Source organism: Danio rerio, chromosome 14 (genome assembly GCF_049306965.1).
Source record: "Danio rerio strain Tuebingen ecotype United States chromosome 14, GRCz12tu, whole genome shotgun sequence".
Lineage (NCBI taxonomy): Eukaryota > Metazoa > Chordata > Actinopteri > Cypriniformes > Danionidae > Danio > Danio rerio.
The window spans coordinates 32982501-33001607 of NC_133189.1; the positions used below are offsets into that span (position 1 = coordinate 32982501).

Consider the following 19107-nt stretch of genomic DNA (forward strand, 5'->3'; position numbering starts at 1 on the left):
GATAGATAGATAGATAGATAGATAGATAGATAGATAGATAGATAGGTAGAGGTAGATAGATAGATAGATGGTGTAAGAGCATGAGTCAAACAAGCCAACCCCCGCCTCTCTACGATGTTCTGATGCTGAGATATAGCTGGTGCCATATCGTTGCTAGGTAAATCTGTTTTGTTGCTATGGAGTTGATTGACAGCTTAGACTGATGATGTATCAAAGCTTCTTGCCAGTATGAACAGTTAAAAACAACCCCCATGTCTCTATCACACTGCAGCATGACAATATCAGTCTGAACCTCTTTAATGGCAGTCTATGGGACAGTTGCTAGGGTGCAGTATCTGGTTGTTAGGGTGTGGCTAGACAGTTAAAAGGCCATCAGTGATTGGCTGCTGGCTAGACTGAGTTAAATGAGATCAATCATTAGTCTGTAGGACAGTCTGATGCAGAGTTATGAGCTCACAAAGTTTGATCCCATGTTAAGTCAATGAGAGTCTTTTGCAATGGAAGTCTATGGGACGGTTTCTAGGGTCCAAAAGTGGTTGCTAGGGCGTGGCCAGAAAGTTTAAAGGTGATCAGTCATTGGCAGTTTGATAGTCTGAGTTAAATGAGCCCAGTTAGAAGTCTGTGTGACATTCTGATGCGGAGTTATGAGGTCACAAAGTTTGACCCAATGTTATGTCTATGGGATTTTTCCGACGGTCCCGGGACGTTTTTCGGGAAACCGAAAGTCGGATCAGTCGGAAAGGATATAGCAACTCGAGTCAGAATAGTTTGGAGGTCTGACCCGAGTTTGATGGTCATAGCTTGAAAGGTCTAGGTGGAGATAGAGTTTAATTTTTAGTCTCAGAAGAAGAATAATAATATTAATAATAAAAATAATAATAAGTTTAATAGGATAACAGTAGTCTGGCTTGCTACACAAGCCAGCCTAATAATATTAAGTTTAATAGGATAACAGTAGTCTGGCTTGCTACACAAGCCAGCCTAATAATAATAAGTTTAATAGGATAACAGTAGTCTGGCTTGCTACACAAGCCAGCCTAATAATATTAAGTTTAATAGGATAACAGTAGTCTGGCTTGCTACACAAGCCAGCCTAATAAGTTTAATAGGATAACAGTAGTCTGGCTTGCTACACAAGCCAGCCTAATAACTAGATTCTTAAAGTTTGAGAACAAACTTTGAGGCTGGCTTGTGAAAGCCTGACGGTAATAGTTTATTTAGTTTAAACAGTTTTAAAAAGTATAAAAAGATAGATAGATAGATAGATAGATAGATAGATAGATAGAGAGATAGAGAGATAGATAGATAGATTAGCATGTTATTAGCATGATTTTAACGTGAAATAGCATGTTGTTAGCATGATTCTAGCATGAATTAGCATGTTACTAGCATGATTTTAGCATGAATTAGCATGTTGTTAGCATGATTTTAGCATAAATTAGCATGTTACTAGCATGATTCTAGCATGAATTAGCATGTTGTTCGCATGAATCTAGCATGAATTAGCATGTTGTTAGCACGATTCTAGCATGAATTAGCATGTTACTAGCATGATTCTAGCATGATTTAGCATGTACCTAGCATGATTTTAACATGAATTAGCATGTTACTAGCATGATTTTAGCATGAATTAGCATGTTGTTAGCATAATTCTAGCATGAATTAGCACGTTGTTAGCATGATTCTAGCATGAATTAGCATGTTACTAGCATGATTCTAGCATGAATTAGCATGTTACTAGCATGATTCTAGCATGAATTAGCATGTTGTTCGCATGATTCTAGCATGAATTAGCATGTTGTTAGCACGATTCTAGCATGAATTAGCATGTTACTAGCATGATTCTAGCATGATTTAGCATGTACCTAGCATGATTTTAACATGAATTAGCATGTTACTAGCATGATTTTAGCATGAATTAGCATGTTGTTAGCATAATTCTAGCATGAATTAGCACGTTGTTAGCATGATTCTAGCATGAATTAGCATGTTACTAGCATGATTCTAGCATGAATTAGCATGTTACTAGCATGATTCTAGCATGATTTAGCATGTTGTTAGCATGCTTTTAGCATGAATTAGCATGTTACTAGCATGATTCTAGCATGAATTAGCATGTTGTTAGCATGATTTTAGCATGAATTAGCATGTTACCAGCATGATTTTAGCAATAATTAGCATGTTGTTAGCATGATTTTAACATGAATTAGCATGTTGTTAGCACGATTCTAGCATGAATTAGCATGTTACTAGCATGATTCTAGCATGAATTAGCACAATTCTAGCATGAATTAGCATGTTGTTAGCATGATTCTAGCATGAATTAGCATGTTGTTAGCATGATTCTAGCATGATTTAGCATGTTACTAGCAAGATTCTAGCATGAATTAGCATGCTACTAGCATGATTCTAGCATAAATTAGCATGTTGTTAGCATGCTTCTAGCATGAATTAGCATGTTACTAGCATGATTCTAGCATGAATTAGCATGTTGTTAGCATGATTCTAACATGAATTAGCATGTTACTAGCATGATTTAGCATGTTGTTAGCATGATTCTAGCATGAATTAGCATTTCACTAGCATGATTCTAGCATGAATTAGCATGTTGTTAGCATGATTCTAGCATGAACTAGCATGTTGTTAGCATGATTCTAGCATGAATTAGCATGTTGTTAGCATGATTCTAACATGAATTAGCATGTTACTAGCATGATTCTAGCATGAATTAGCATGTTGTTAGCATGATTCTAGCATGAATTAGCATGTTACTAGCATGATTCTAGCATGAATTAGCATGTTGTTAGCACGATGCTAGCATGAATTAGCATGATACTAGCATGATTCTAGCATGAATTAGCATGTTACTAGCATGAATCTAGCATGAATTAGCATGTTGTTAGCATGATTCTAGCATGGATTAGCATGTTACTAGCATGATTTTAGCATAAATTAGCATGATTCTAGCATGAATTAGCATGTTGTTAGCATGATTCTAGCATGAATTAGCATGATACTAGCATGATTCTAGTATGAATTAGCATGTTACTAGCATGAATCTAGCATGAATTAGCATGTTGTTAGCATGATTCTAGCATGGATTAGCATGTTACTAGCATGATTTTAGCATAAATTAGCATGATTCTAGCATGAATTAGCATGTGACTAGCATGATTCTAGCATGAATTAGCATGTGACTAGCATGATTCTAGCATGAATTAGCATGTAACTAGCATGATTCTAGCATGAATTAGCATGTTGTTAGCATGATGGATAGATAGATAGATAGATAGATAGATAGATAGATAGATAGATAGATAGATAGGTAGAGGTAGATAGATAGATAGATAGATAGATAGAAAGATGTAGATAGATAGATAGATAGATAGATAGATAGATAGATAGATAGATAGATAGATAGATAGATAGATGGTGTATGAGCATGAGTCAAACAAGCCAACCCCCGCCTCTCTACGATGTTCTGATGCTGAGATATAGCTGGTGTCATATCGTTGCTAGGTTAGTCTGTTTTGTTGCTATGGAGTTGATTGACAGCTAAGACTGATGATGTATACAAGCTTCTTGCCAGTATGAACAGTTAAAAACAATCCCCATGTCTCTATCACACTGCAGCATGACAATATCAGTCTGAACCTCTTTAATGGCAGTCTATGGGACAGTTGCTAGGGTGCAGTATCTGGTTGTTAGGGTGTGGCTAGAAAGTTAAAAGGCCATCGGTGATTGGCTGCTGGCTAGACTGAGTTAAATGAGCTCAGCCATTAGTCTGTAGGACAGTTTGATGCAGAGTTATGAGCTCACAAAGTTTGATCCAATGTAAAGTCAATGAGAGTCTTTTGCAATGGAAGTCTATGGGACGGTTTCTAGGGTCCAAAAGTGGTTGCTAGGGCGTGGCCAGAAAGTTTAAAGGTGATCAGTCATTGGCAGATTGATGGTCTGAGTTAAATGAGCCTAGTTAGAAGTCTGTGTGACATTCTGACGCGGAGTTATGAGGTCGCAAAGTTTGATCCAATGTTACGTCTATGGGATTTTTCCGACGGTCCCGGGACGTTTTTCGGAAAACCGAAAGTCGGATCAGTCGGAAAAGATATAGCAACTCGAGTCAGAATAGTTCGGAGGTCTGACCCAAGTTTGATGGTCATAGCTTGAAAGGCCTAGGACGAGATAGAGTTTAATTTTTAGTCTCAGAAGAAGAATAATAATATAGAACTAGATTCTTAAAGTTTGAGAACAAACTTTGAGGCTGGCTTGTGAAAGCCTGACGGTAATAGTTTATTTAAACAGTTTTAAAAAGTATGTAAAGATAGATAGATAGATAGATAGATGGATAGATGGATAGATGGATAGATAGATAGATAGATAGATAGATAGATAGATAGATGTTGTTAGCATGATTCTAGCATGAATTAGCATAATGTTAGCATGATTCTAGCATGAATTAGCATGTTGTTAGCATGATTCTAGCATGAATTAGCATGTTGTTAGCATGATTCTAGCATGATTTAGCATGTTATTAGCATGATTCTAGCATGATTTAGCATGTTATTAGCACGATTCTAGCATGAATTAGCATGTTACTAGCATGATTCTAGCATGAATTAGCATGTTACTAGAATGATTCTAGCATGAATTAGCATGTTACTAGCATGATTCTATTATGAATTAGCATGTTACTAGCACGATTCTAGCATGAATTAGCATGTTACTAGCATGATTCTAGCATGAATTAGCATGTACCTAGCTTGATTTTATCAAGAATTAGCATGTTACTAGCATGATTTTAGCATGAATTAGCACGATTCTAGCATGAATTAGCATGTTGTTAGCATGATTCTAGCAAGAATTAGCATGTTACTAGCATGATTCTAGCATGAATTAGCATGTTGTTAGCATGATTCTAGCATAAATTAGTATGTTACTAGCATGATTCTAGCATGAATTAGCATGTTGTTAGCATGATTCTAGAATGAATTAGCATTTGACTAGCATGATTCTAGCATGAATTAGCATGTGACTAGCATGATTCTAGCTTAAATTAGCATGTTGTCAGCATGATTCTAGCATGAATTAGCATGTTCCTAGCATAATTCTAGCATGAATTAGCATGTTGTTAGCATGATTGTAACATGAATTAGCATGCTACTAGCATGATTCTAGTACGAATTAGCATGTTGTTAGCATGATTCTAACATGATTTAGCATGTAACTAGCATGATTCTAGCATGAATTAGCATGTTTCTAGCATGAATTAGCATGTGACTAGCATGATTCTAGCATAAATTAGCATGTGACTAGCATGATTCTAGCATGAATTAGCATGTAACTAGCATGATTCTAGCATGAATTAGCATGTTGTTAGCATGATGGATAGATAGATAGATAGATAGATAGATAGATAGATAGATAGATAGATAGATAGATAGATAGATAGATAGATAGATAGATAGAAGCAGTTTATAGATAGATAGATAGATAGATAGATAGATAGATAGATAGATAGATAGATAGATAGATAGATTAAAACAGTAGATAGATAGATAGATAGATAGATAGATAGATAGATAGATAGATAGATAGATAGATAGATAGATAGATAGATAGATAGATGGTGTGCGAGCATGAGTCAAACAAGCCAACCCCCGCCTCTCTACGATGTTCTGATGCTGAGATATAGCTGCTGTTATATCGTTGCTAGGTTAGTCTGTTTTGTTGCTATGGAGTTGATTGACAGCTTAGACTGATGATGTATCAAAGCTTCTTGCCAGTATGAACAGTTAAAAACAACCCCCATGTCTCTATCACACTGCAGCATGACAATATCAGTCTGAACCTCTTTAATGGCAGTCTATGGGACAGTTGCTAGGGTGCAGTATCTGGTTGTTAGGGTGTGGCTAGAAAGTTAAAAGGACATCAGTGATTGGCTGCTGGCTAGACTGAGTTAAATGAGCTCAATCATTAGTCTGTAGGACAGTCTGATGCAGAGTTATGAGCTCACAAAGTTTGATCCCATGCAAAGTCAATGAGAGTATTTTGCAATGGAAGTCTATGGGACGGTTTCTAGGGTCCAAAAGTGGTTGCTAGGGCGTGGCCAGAAAGTTTAAAGGTGGTCAGTCATTGGCAGTTTGATAGTCTGAGTTAAATGAGCCCAGTTAGAAGTCTGTGTGACATTCTGATGCGGAGTTATGAGGTCACAAAGTTTGATCCAATGTTACGTCTATGGGATTTTTCCGATGGTCCCGGGACGTTTTTCGGAAAACCGAAAGTCGGATCAGTCGGAAAGGATATAGCAACTCGAGTCAGAATAGTTCGGAGGTCTGACCCGAGTTTGATGGTCATAGCTTGAAAGGCCTAGGACAAGATAGAGTTTAATTTTTAGTCTCAGAAGAAGAATAATATAGAATAACTAGATTCTTAAAGTTTGAGAACAAACTTTGAGGCTGGCTTGTGAAAGCCTGACGGTAATAGTTTATTTAGTTTAAACAGTTTTTAAAAGTATGAAAAGATAGATAGATAGATAGATAGATAGATAGATAGATAGATAGATAGATAGATAGATAGATAGATTAGCATGTTATTACCATGATTTTAACGTGAAATAGCATGTTGTTAGCATGATTCTAGCATGAATTAGCATGTTACTAGCATGATTTTAGCATGAATTAGCATGTTGTTAGCATGATTTTAACATGAATTAGCATGTTGTTAGCACGATTCTAGCATGAATTAGCATGTTACTAGCATGATTCTAGCATGAATTAGCATGTTACTAGCATGATTTTAGCATGAATTAGCACAATTCTAGCATGAATTAGCATGTTGTTAGCATGATTCTAGCATGAATTAGCATGTTGTTAGCATGATTCTAGCATGATTTAGCATGTTACTAGCAAGATTCTAGCATGAATTAGCATGCTACTAGCATGATTCTAGCATAAATTAGCATGTTGTTAGCATGCTTCTAGCATGAATTAGCATGTTACTAGCATGATTCTAGCATGAATTAGCATGTTGTTAGCATGATTCTAACATGAATTAGCATGTTACTAGCATGATTCTAGCATGAATTAGCACGTTATTAGCATGATTCTAGCATGAATTAGCATGTTACTAGCATGATTCTAGCATGAATTAGCATGTTACTAGCACGATTCTAGCATGAATTAGCATGTTACTAGCATGATTCTAGCATGAATTATCATGTTGTTAGCATGATTCTAGCATGAATTAGTATGTTACTAGCATGATTCTAGCATGAATTAGCATGTTACTAGCATGATTCTAGCATGAATTAGCATGTTGTTAGCACGATTCTAGCATGAATTAGCATTTGACTAGCATGATTCTAGCATGAATTAGCATGTGACTAGCATGATTTTAGCATGAATTAGCATGTTGTTAGCATGATTCTAGCATGAATTAGCATGTTACTAGCATGATTCAAGCATGAATTAGCATGTTGTTAGCATGATTCTAAGATGAATTAGCATGCTACTAGCATGATTCTAGCACAAATTAGCATGTTGTTAGCATGATTCTAGTATGAATTAGCATGTGACTGGCATGATTCTAGCATGAATTAGCATGTGACTAGCATGATTCTAGCATGAATTAGCATGTAACTAGCATGATTCTAGCATGAATTAGCATGTTGTTAGCATGATGGATGGATAGAGGTAGATAGATAGATAGATAGATAGATAGATAGATAGATAGATAGATAGATAGTTAGAGATAGATAGATAGATAGATAGATAGATAGATAGATAGATAGATAGATAGATAGATAGATAGATAGAGGTAGATAGGTAGATACACAGATAGATAGATAGATAGATAGATAGATAGATAGATAGATAGATAGATAGATAGATAGATAGATAGATAGATAGTTAGAGATAGATAGATAGATAGATAGATAGATAGATAGATAGATAGATAGATAGATAGATAGATAGATAGATAGATAGATAGATAGATAGATAGAGATAGATAGATAGAGTGCGAGCATGAGTCAAACAAGCCAACCCCCGCCTCTCTACCATGTTCTAATGCTGAGATATAGCTGCTGTTATATCGTTGCTAGGTTAGTCTGTTTTGTTGCTATGGAGTTGATTGACAGCTTAGACTGATGATGTATCAAAGCTTCTTGCCAGTATGAACAGTTAAAAACAACCCCCATGTCTCTATCACACTGCAGCATGACAATATCAGTCTGAACCTCTTTAATGGCAGTCTATGGGACAGTTGCTAGGTTGCAGTATCTGGTTGTTAGGGTGTGGCTGTAAGGTTAAAAGGCCATCAGTGATTGGCTGCTGGCTAGACTGAGTTAAATGAGCTCAATCATTAGTCTGTAGGACAGTCTGATGCAGAGTTATGAGCTCACAAAGTTTGATCCCATGTAAAGTCAATGAGAGTCTTTTGCAATGGAAGTCTATGGGACGGTTTCTAGGGTCCAAAAGTGGTTGCTAGGGCGTGGCCAGAAAGTTTAAAGGTGATCAGTCATTGGCAGTTTGATAGTCTGAGTTAAATGAGCCCAGTTAGAAGTCTGTGTGACATTCTGATGCGGAGTTATGAGGTCACAAAGTTTGATCCAATGTTACGTCTATGGGATTTTTCCGACGGTCCCGGGACGTTTTTCGGGAAACCGAAAGTCGGATCAGTCGGAAAGGATATAGCAACTCGAGTCAGAATAGTTCGGAGGTCTGACCCAAGTTTGATGGTCATAGCTTGAATGGCCTAGGACGAGATAGAGTTTAATTTTTAGTCTCAGAAGAAGAATAATAATACTAGAATTGTACATTTCCTAAAGGAAATGTGAATGGGGTTTGCGTGGCAAATCGATGGGGTACAAAATGGTACTAAACTGGGCAATAGCACTGGAAAGGTAAGAAATGGTCAAATTCATGTGTTTATGTGGTTGCTAGGGTAATGTAAATGGTTGCTAGGGTGTGGCAACGCCTTTGTAATAGGTGAAGACAATAGAGATTTGATCAACCTGCATCAAAAGAACCCAAACCCTGTCTTTCTACGATATTCCTGTGCTAAAATATGGCTTGTTTATGTTGTTATATGGTTGTTAGGGGGCCTAAAGTGGTTGCTAGGGAGTGTCTACAAATTTGTTACGTCACTACTTAATACCGACTTGATAGGCAGAGTAAAATGAGCCCACTCCCAATCTTCTACGACTGTGTAATTTAGATATCAATGTCAGCCATTTTGTGTCCATGTTAAGTCTATGGGGATTTTGGGGGTTACTTTCTTGCCCCTCATGGGGGCAGTGTACCCCCACCCTCTTTGAAAAATCATAGCACACCTCTCCTCAACAGGCCGGTTGATTTGACACCTCACTCATCATTCTAGGGCAAAAAATGCGGCCGGAGTTGCGCGCCGAAGTTTTGAAAAAGTGAACAGTAATAGTAACACTAGAATTGTACATTTCCTAAAGGAAATGTGAATGGGGTTTGCGTGGCAAATCGATGGGGTACAAAATGGTACTAAACTGGGCAAAATAGCACTGGAAAGATAAGAAATGGTGGTTGCTAAGATGTTGCTAGGCGGTTGCTAGGGTGTCCTGAGTGGTTGCTAGGTGGTTGCTAAGGTATTGCTAGGTGGTTGCTAGGGTATTCTAAGTGGTTGCTAAGGCGTTGCTAGGCGGTTGTTAGGGTGTCCTGAGTGGTTGCTAGGTGGTTGCTAAGGTGTTGCTAGGTGGTTGCTAAGGTGTTGCTAGGTGGTTGCTAGGGTGTTCTGAGTGGTTGCTAGACGGTTGCTAGGGTGTCCTGAGTGGTTGCTAGGTGGTTGCTAAGGTGTTGCTAGGTGGTTGCTAGGGTGTCCTAAGTGGTTGCTAGGTGGTTGCTAAGGTGTTGCTAGGCGGTTGCTAGGATGTTCTGAGTGGTTGCTAGGTGGTTGCTAAGGTGTTGCTAGGCGGTTGCTAAGGTGTCCTAAGTGGTTGCTAGGTGGTTGCTAAGGTGTTGCTAGGTGGTTGCTAGGGTATTCTAAGTGGTTGCTAAGGCGTTGCTAGGCGGTTGCTAGGGTGTCCAGAGTGGTCGCTAGGCCCTTACTAAGGCGCTACTAGGCGGTTGCTAGGTGGTTGCTAGGCGGTTGCTAGGGTAATTTGGGTGGTTGCTAGGCAGTTGCTAGGGTACCCTGGGTGGTTACTAGGCAAGCCTCACATACATGCCTGATAAAATATTTATACTTAGTAAGCATTTCTAGCTAGTTACAGTACATGGCTAGTCAATATTAGCATGTAGCTAGTCACTGCTAGCATGAGTAGCATATAGGAAGTTCCGTTTGCTAGCATGAGTCAAATGAGCCAATCCCCAAGTGTCTACGATGTTCTGATGCTGAGATATAGCTGTTGATGAACGGTTGCTAGGGTACTCTGTTTTGTTGCTATGGGCGAGGTTACAGAGTGAACTTGAATGTGGTTGGCTGTCTAAGTCAAATTTACCAACCCCCATGTCTCTATGACACTGCTATGTAAAGATATGCATCTAGACCAGTTACAATGGCAGTCTATGGGACCAGTTTGGGGGCGTGGCTTGTGAGCTTCATTATCATATTGAAAAGCTCATTGGTTGTCTGAGTCAGATGAGCCATCCCCCAAGTCAATAGGACACTGCTAAGCAAAGATATGCATGTAGGCCAGTTATAATGGCAATCTATGAGACCAGTTTGGGGGCGTGGCTTGTGAGCTTCATTATCATATTGAGATGCTCATTGGTTGTCTTAGTCAGATGAGCCAACCCCCAAGTCAATAGGACACTGCTTGGCAAAGATATGCATGTAGACCAATTACAATGGCAGTCTATGGGACCAGTTTGGGGGCGTGGCTTGTGAGCTTCATTATCATATTGAGATGCTCATTGGTTGTCTGAGTCAGATGAGCCATCCCAGAAGTCAATAGGACACTGCTAAGCAAAGATATGCATCCAGCCCTATTATAATAGAAGTCAATGGGATCAGTTTGGGGGCGTGGCTTGTGAGCTTCATTATCATATTGTGATGCTGATTGGTTGCCTGAGTCAAATGAGCCCACCCCCATGTCTCTATGACACTCCTATGTAATGTTATAGATGTGTGACCTTTATAATGGAAGTCAATGGGATGTGCAATGGGACATCCCACTCCATGTTAAGTCAATGGGGCAGTTATTAAGGGTCTTTAAGTGGTTTGGGGGGGCGTGGCTTGTGAGCTTCAAAATCATATTGAGATGCTGATTGGTTGCCTCAGTCAAGTAAGGCAACCCCCAAGTCTGTATGACACTGCTATGTAATGTGATTGACATGCGAGTCAAGAAATGAATGGGAGTCAATGGGCCATGTAAAGTCAATGGGGACCCCTTTGGGACGTCCTAGCACCCCAGGGGTACAACTTATACCCCCTTTTGGGGTATGTTCTCATACAGGCTGCAACCCCCTACAGATGTTGCGAATCCCATATTTCTACGAATTTCACACTTGGCGCTATAACGCTTTAAAGGTCGTCCCATTTCGCGGCGCGTTTAGTGCTCTTCTAGAAAAATGAATGGGAGTCAATGGGGCCAATGTAAGTCAATGGGAGCACTTTGGGACGTCCTAGAGCCCCAGGGGTGCAACCTATACCCCCTTGCGAGGTATGTTCTCACTTAGGCTGCAACCCCCTACAGATGCTGTGAATCCCATATTTCTATGAAATTCACACGCGGCGCTGCGAGTCGTCAAAGTTCGGCTCAATGTTAAGTCTATGGGATTTTTGGGCGGGTTTTTTGGCCCCTGCGGGGCCAAAAAACCCCCCACCCCTTATAAAAGTCATAGCACACCATTCCCGATAAGACCGCACGATTTGACCCCACTTTCAAGGGTCTGGGACGAAAGCTGCGGGACTAGTTACGCGCCGAAAAATAGGACGGAAGAAGGAAGAAGAATAATAAACCAGGCACAATAGTAAGAATGGACTTTGCCTATGGCAAACCCCATTAACTAGAATTGTACATTTCCTAAAGGAAATGTGAATGGGGTTTGCGTGGCAAATCGATGGGGTACAAAATGGTACTAAACTGGGCAATAGCACTGGAAAGGTAAGAAATGGTGGTAGCTAAGATGTTGCTAGGCGGTTGCTAGGGTGTCCTGAGTGGTTGCTAGGTGGTTGCTAGGGTCTTCTGAGTGGTTGCTAAGTGGTTGCTAAGGTGTTGCTAGGCGGTTGCTAGGGTGTTCTGAGTGGTTGCTAGGTGGTTGCTAAGGTGTTGCTAGGTGGTTGCTAAGGTGTCCTAAGTGGTTGCTAGGTGGTTGCTAAGGTGTTGCTAGGCGGTTGCTAGGGTGTTCTGAGTGGTTGCTAGGTGGTTGCTAAGGTGTTGCTAGGTGGTTGCTAGGGTATTCTAAGTGGTTGCTAAGGCGTTGCTAGGCGGTTGCTAGGGTATTCTGAGTGGTTGCTAAGGTGTTGCTAGGCGGTTGCTATGGTGTCCTGAGTGGTTGCTAGGTGGTTGCTAAGGTGTTGCTAGGCGGTTGCTAAGGTGTCCTAAGTGGTTGCTAGGTGGTTGCTAAGGCGTTGCTAGGCGGTTGCTAGGGTGTTCTGAGTGGTTGCTAGGTGGTTGCTAAGGTGTAGCTAGGCGGTTGCTAAGGTGTCCTGAGTGGTTGCTAGGTGGTTGCTAAGGTGTTGCTAGGTGGTTGCTAGGGTATTCTGAGTGGTTGCTAAGGCGTTGCTAGGCGGTTGCTAGGGTGTCCTGAGTGGTCGCTAGGCCCTTACTAAGGCGTTACTAGGCGGTTGCTAGGTGGTTGCTAGGCGGTTGCTAGGGTAATTTGGGTGGTTGCTAGGCAGTTGCTAGGGTACCCTGGGTGGTTACTAGGCAAGCCTCACATACATGCCTGATGAAATATTTATACTTAGTGAGCATTTCTAGCAAGTTACAGTACTTGGCTAGTCAATATTAGCATGTAGCTAGTCACTGCTAGCATGTGTAGCATATAGGAAGTTCCGTTTGCTAGCATGAGTCAAACGAGCCAATCCCCAAGTCTCTACGATGTTCCGATGCTGAGATATAGCTGTTGATGAACGGTTGCTAGGGTACTCTGTTTTGTTGCTATGGGCGAGGTTGCAGAGTGAACTTGAATGTGGTTGGCTGTCCAAGTCAAATGAGCCAACCCCCAAGTCAATAGGACACTGCTAAGCAAAGATATGCATGTAGGCCAGTTATAATGGCAGTCTATGGGACCAGTTTGGGGGCGTGGCTTGTGAACTTCATTATCATATTGAGATGTTCATTGGTCATCTGAGTCAGATGAGCTATCCCCCAAGTCAATAGGACACTGCTAAGCAAAGATATGCATGTAGGCCAGTTATAATGGCAGTCTATGGGACCAGTTTGGGGGCGTGGCTTGTGAGCTTCATTATCATATTGAGATGCTGATTGGTTGTCTGAGTCAGATGAGCCCACCCCCATGTCTCTATGACACTCCTATGTAATGTTATAGATGTGTGACCTTTATAATGGAAGTCAATGGGATCTGCAATGGGACATCCCACCCCATGTTAAGTCAATGGGGCACTTATTAAGGGTCTTTAAGTGGTTTGGGGGGGCGTGGCTTGTGAGCTTCAAAATCATAATGAGATGCTGATTGGTTGCCTTAGTCAAATAAGCCAACCCCCAAGTCTATATGACAGTGCTATGTACTTTGATTGACATATGACATTTATAATGGGAGTCAATGTAATGAATGGGAGTCAATGGGCAATGTAAAGTCAATGGGGACCCTTTTGGGACGTCCTAGCACCCGAGGGGTACAACCTATACCCCCTTTCATGGTATGTTCTCACTTAGGCTGCAACCCCCTACAGATGTTGTGAATCCCATATTTCTATGAAATTCACACTCTGCGCTGTGATTCGTCAAAGTTCGGCTCCATGTAAAGTCAATGGAGACTTTGGGACGTCCTAGCTCCCCAGGGGTACAACATTTACCGCCTTTCGGGGTGTGGGTTGAAGCCTCCTATAACCCTCTCGAGATGTCGCGAATCCCATGTCTCTACGAATTTCACTGTTGGCGCTACGGCGATTTCCGGGAATAGTATCTTACGAGTGTCTAGAAAATGAATGGGAGTCAATGGGCCAATGTAAGTCAATGGGGACCACTTTGGGACGTCCTAGAGCCCCAGGGGTGCAACCTAAAACCCCTTGCGGGGTATGTTCTCACTTAGGCTGCAACCCCCTACAGATGCTGTGAATCCCATATTTCTATGAAATTCACACTCGGCGCTGTGATTCGTCAAAGTTTGGCTCAATGTTAAGTCTATGGGATTTTTGGGGGGGTTTTTTGGCCCCTGCGGGGCCAAAAAACCCCCCACCCCTTATAAAAGTCATAGCACACCATTCCCGATAAGACCGCACGATTTGAGCCCACTTTCAAGGGTCTGGGACGAAAGCTGCGGGACTAGTTACGCGCCGAAAAATAGGACGGAAGAAGGAAGAAGAAGAAGAAGAAGGAAGAAGAATAATAAACCACAATAGTAAGAATGGACTTTGCCTATGGCAAACCCCATTAATTAATAATAATAAGTTTAATAGGATAACAGTAGTCTGGCTTGCTACACAAGCCAGCCTAATAACTAGATAGTAAAGTTTGAGGACAAACTTTATGGTGGCTTGAAAAGCCGAATCTGAAAGTTTGAAGTGGTTTTAAAGTGTAAATAGCATGTTAGTATGATTTTAGCTTGAGGTAACATATTACTAGCATGAATTAGCATGTTAGTAGCATGATTCTTACATGAATTAGCATGTTGTTAGCATGATTCTAGCATGAATTAGCAAGTTACTAGCATGTTTCTAACACGAATTAGCATGTTGTTAGCGTGATTCTAGCATGAATTAGCATGTTACTAGCATGATTCTAGCATGAATTAGCATGCTACTTGGATAATTCTAGCATGAATTAGCATGTTAGTAGCATGATTCTTACATGAATTAGCATGTTAGCATGATTCTAGCATGAATTAGCATGTTACTAGCATGATTCTAGCATGAATTAGCATGTTGTTAGCATAAATCTAGCATAAATTAGCATGTTACTAGTATGATTCTAGCATGAATTAGCATGTTGTTAGCATAATTCTAGCATGAATTAGCATTTTACTAGGCGGTTGCTAGGGTGTTTTAAGTGGTTGCTAAGGTGGTGCCAGGCAGTTGCTAAGGTGGTCTGACTAGTTGCTAGGTGGTTGCTAAGGTGTTGCTAGACGGTTGCTAGGGTGTTTTGAGTGGTTGCTAGGTGGTTGCTAAGGTGGTGCTAGGCAGTTGCTAAGGTGTTCTGACTAGTTGCTTAGTGGTTACTAAGGTGTTGCAAGGTGGTCGCTAGGGTATTCTGAGTGGTTGCTAGGTTGTTGCTAAGGTGTTGCTAGGCGGTTGCTAGGGTGTTCTGAGTGGTTGCTAAGGTGTTGCTAGGTGGTTGCTAAGGTATCCTAAGTGGTTGCTTGGTGGTTGCTAAGGTGTTGCTAGGTGGTTGCTAAGGTGTTGCTAGACGGTTGCTAGGGTGTTTTGAGTGGTTGCTAGGTGGTTGCTAAGGTGGTGCTAGGCAGTTGCTAAGGTGTTCTGACTAGTTGCTTAGTGGTTACTAAGGTGTTGCAAGGTGGTCGCTAGGGTATTCTGAGTGGTTGCTAGGTTGTTGCTAAGGTGTTGCTAGGCGGTTGCTAGGGTGTTCTGAGTGGTTGCTAAGGTGTTGCTAGGTGGTTGCTAAGGTATCCTCAGTGGTTGCTTGGTGGTTGCTAAGGTGTTGCTAGGTGGTTGCTAAGGTGTTGCTAGGCGGTTGCTAGGGTGTCCTAAGTGGTTGCTAGATGGTTGCTAAGGTCTTGCTAGGCGGTTGCTAGGGTGTTCTGAGTGGTTGCTAGGTGGTTGCTAAGGTGTTGCTAGGTGGTTGCAAAGGTGTCCTAAGTGGTTGCTAGGTGGTTGCTAAGGTGTTGCTAGGTGGATGCTAAGGTGTTGCTAGGCGGTTGCTAGGGTGTCCTAAGTGGTTGCTAGGTGGTTGCTAAGGTGTTGCTAGGCGGTTGCTAGGGTATTCTGAGTGGTTGCTAAGGCGTTGCTAGGTGGTTGCTAGGGTGTCCTGAGTGGTTGCTAGGTGGTTGCTAAGGTGTTGCTAGGTGGTTGCTAGGGTGTCCTGAGTGGTTGCTAGGTGGTTGCTAAGGCGTTGCTAAGCAGTTGCTAGGGTGTTCTGAGTGGTTGCTAGGTGGTTGCTAAGGTGTTGCTAGGTGGTTGCTAAGGTGTCCTAAGTGGTTGCTAGGTGGTTGCTAAGGTGTTGCTAGGTGGTTGCTAAGGTGTTGCTAGGCGGTTGCTAGGGTGTCCTAAGTGGTTCCTAGGTGGTTGCTAAGGTGTTGCTAGGCGGTTGCTAAGGTGTCCCAAGTGGTTGCTAGGTGGTTGCTAAGGTGTTGCTAGGTGGTTGCTAAGGTATTCTGAGTGGTTGCTAAGGCGTTGCTAGGCGGTTGCTAGGGTGTCCTTAGTGGTCGCTAGGCCCTTACTAAGGCATTACTAGGCCGTTGCTAGGCGGTTGCTAGGGTAGTTTGGGTGGTTGCTAGGCAGTTGCTAGGGTACCCTGGTTGGTTACTAGGCAAGCCTCACATACATGCTTGATAAAACATTTATACTTAGTAAGCATTTCTAGCAAGTTACAGTACTTGGCTAGTCAATATTAGCATGTAGCTAGTCACTGCTAGCATGTGTAGCATATAGGAAGTTCCGTATGCTAGCATGAGTCAAACGAGCCAATCTCCAAGTCTCTACGATGTTCTGATGCTGAGATATAGCTGTTGATGAATGGTTGCTAGGGTACTCTGTTTTGTTGCTATGGGCGAGGTTACAGAGTGAACTTGAATGTGGTTGGTTGTCTTAGTCAAATGAACCAACCCCCTTGTCTCTATGACACTGCTATGCAAAGATATGCATCTTGGCCTATTTTAATGAAAGTCTATGGAATCAATTTGGGGGCGTGGCTTGTGAGCTTTATTATCATATTGAGATGCTCATTGGTTGTCTGAGTCAGATGAGCCATCCCCCAAGTCAATAGGACACTGCTATGCAAAGATATGCATGTAGGCCAGTTATTAACATGAGTCTAGTATGAATTAGCATGTTACTAGCATGATTCTAGTTCAAATTAGCATGTCATTAGCATGTTTCCAGTATGAGTTAGCATGTCATTAGCATGATTAGCATATGAGTAGTATGTTGCTAGCATGATTGGCATGTCATTAGTATGTTAGATTTATAAGCATTTGATAGCACAGCTAATTACATTCTATAGGACAGTTGCTAGGGTGCAGTATGTGGTAGTTAGGGGTGTGGCTAGAAAGTTAAAAGGCCATCAGTGATTGGCTGCTGGCTAGACTGAGTTAAATGAGCTCAGCCATTAGTCTCTATGACAGTCTGATGCTGAGTTATGAGCTCACAAAGTTTGATCCCATGTTAAGTCAATGAGAGTCTTTTGTAATGGAAGTCTATGGGACAGTTGCTAGGGTGCAGTATGTGGTAGTTAGGGGTGTGGCTAGAAAGTTAAAAGCTCATCAGTTATTGGCAGTTTGGTAGTCTGAGTTAAATGAGCTCAGCCATTAGTCTGTATGACAGTCTGATGCAGAGTTATGAGCTCACAAAGTTTGATCCCATGTTAAGTCAATGAGAGTCTTTTGAATGGAAGTCTACGGGACAGTTGCTAGGGTGCCATAAGTGGTTGCTAGGGAGTGGCTAGTAAGTCTAAAGGCCATCAGTGATTGGCTACTGACTAGACTGAGTTGAATGAGGCCTGACTCTAGTCTGTAGGACAGTCTGATGCAGAGTTATGAGCTCACAAAGGTTGACTCAATGTTAAGTCAATGGCAGTCTTTTACAATGGAAGTCTATGGGACAGTTGCTAGGGTGCCAAAAGTCGTTGCTAGGGAGTGGCTAGTAAGTTTAAAGGTCATCAGTTATTGGCTGCTGGCTAGACTGAGTTAAATGAGCCCAGTTAGAAGTCTGTAGGACAGTCTGATGCAGAGTTATGAGGTGACAAAGTTTGACCCAATGTTAAGTCAATGGGAATTTTGGGAATTTTCCGGGTCGTTTTTCGGAAAACCGAAAGTCGGATCAGTCGGAAAAGATATAGCAACCCGAGTCAGACCAGTTTGAAGGTTTGACGAAAGTTTGAGGTATGAAGCTTGAAAGGGTTAGGAGGAGATAGACTTTAAAATTAGTCTCAGAAGAAAGAAGAAGAAGAAGCAGAACTAGATTCTTAAAGTTTGAGAACAAACTTTGAGGCTGGCTTGTGAAAGCCTGACGGTAATAGTTTATTTAAACAGTTTTAAAAAGTATGAAAAGATAGATAGATAGATAGATAGATAGATAGATAGATAGATTAGCATATTATTAGCATGATTCTAGCGTGAAATAGCATGTTGTTAGCATGATTCTAGCATGAATTAGCATTTTACTAGCATGATTTTAGCATGAATTAGCATGTTGTTAGCATGAATTAGCATGATTATAGCATGAATTAGCATGTTGTTCGCATGATTCTAGCATGAATTAGCATTTGACTAGCATGATTCTAGCATGAATTAGCATTTGACTAGCATGATTCTAGCATGAATTAGCATGTAGTTAGCATGATTCTAGCATGAATTAGCATGTACCTAGCATGATTTTAACATGAATTAGCATGTTACTAGCATGATTTTAGCATGAATTAGCACGATTCTAGCATGAATTAGCATGTTGTTAGCATGATTCTAGCATGAATTAGCATGTTACTAGCATGATTCTAGCATGAATTAGCATGTTGTTAACATGATTCTAGCATGAATTAGTATGTTACTAGCATGATTCTAGCATGAATTAGCATGTTACTAGCATGATTCTAGCATGAATTAGCATGTTGTTAGCATGATTCTAGCATGAATTGTCATGTGACTAGCATGATTCTAGCATGAATTAGCATGTTGTTAGCATGATTCTAGCATGAATTAGCATGTGACTAGCATGATTCAAGCATGAATTAGCATGTGACTAGCATGATTCTAGCATGAATTAGCATGTAACTAGCATGATGAGAGCATGAATTAGCATGTTGTTAGCATGATGGATAGACAGATAGATAGATAGATA

General features: G+C 41.0%; 1 protein-coding gene and 1 long non-coding RNA gene across 3 annotated transcripts in view; both read left to right on the forward strand.

Moving 5' to 3' along the window:
• The window catches only part of tenm2a (teneurin transmembrane protein 2a), a 1361633-nt gene that overhangs the window by 88121 nt on the left and 1254405 nt on the right, over nucleotides 1-19107 (forward strand). The window lies entirely within an intron of this gene.
• LOC141377637 (uncharacterized) lies at nucleotides 14593-18209 on the forward strand. Of its 2 annotated transcripts, none has more exons than XR_012390078.1 (3): nucleotides 14593-15492; nucleotides 15698-15923; nucleotides 16000-18209. It is a non-coding gene; the product is annotated as an uncharacterized lncRNA (long non-coding RNA). The 2 variants fall into 2 exon arrangements; XR_012390077.1 differs by having other exon boundaries at nucleotides 14593-15480; nucleotides 15708-15923.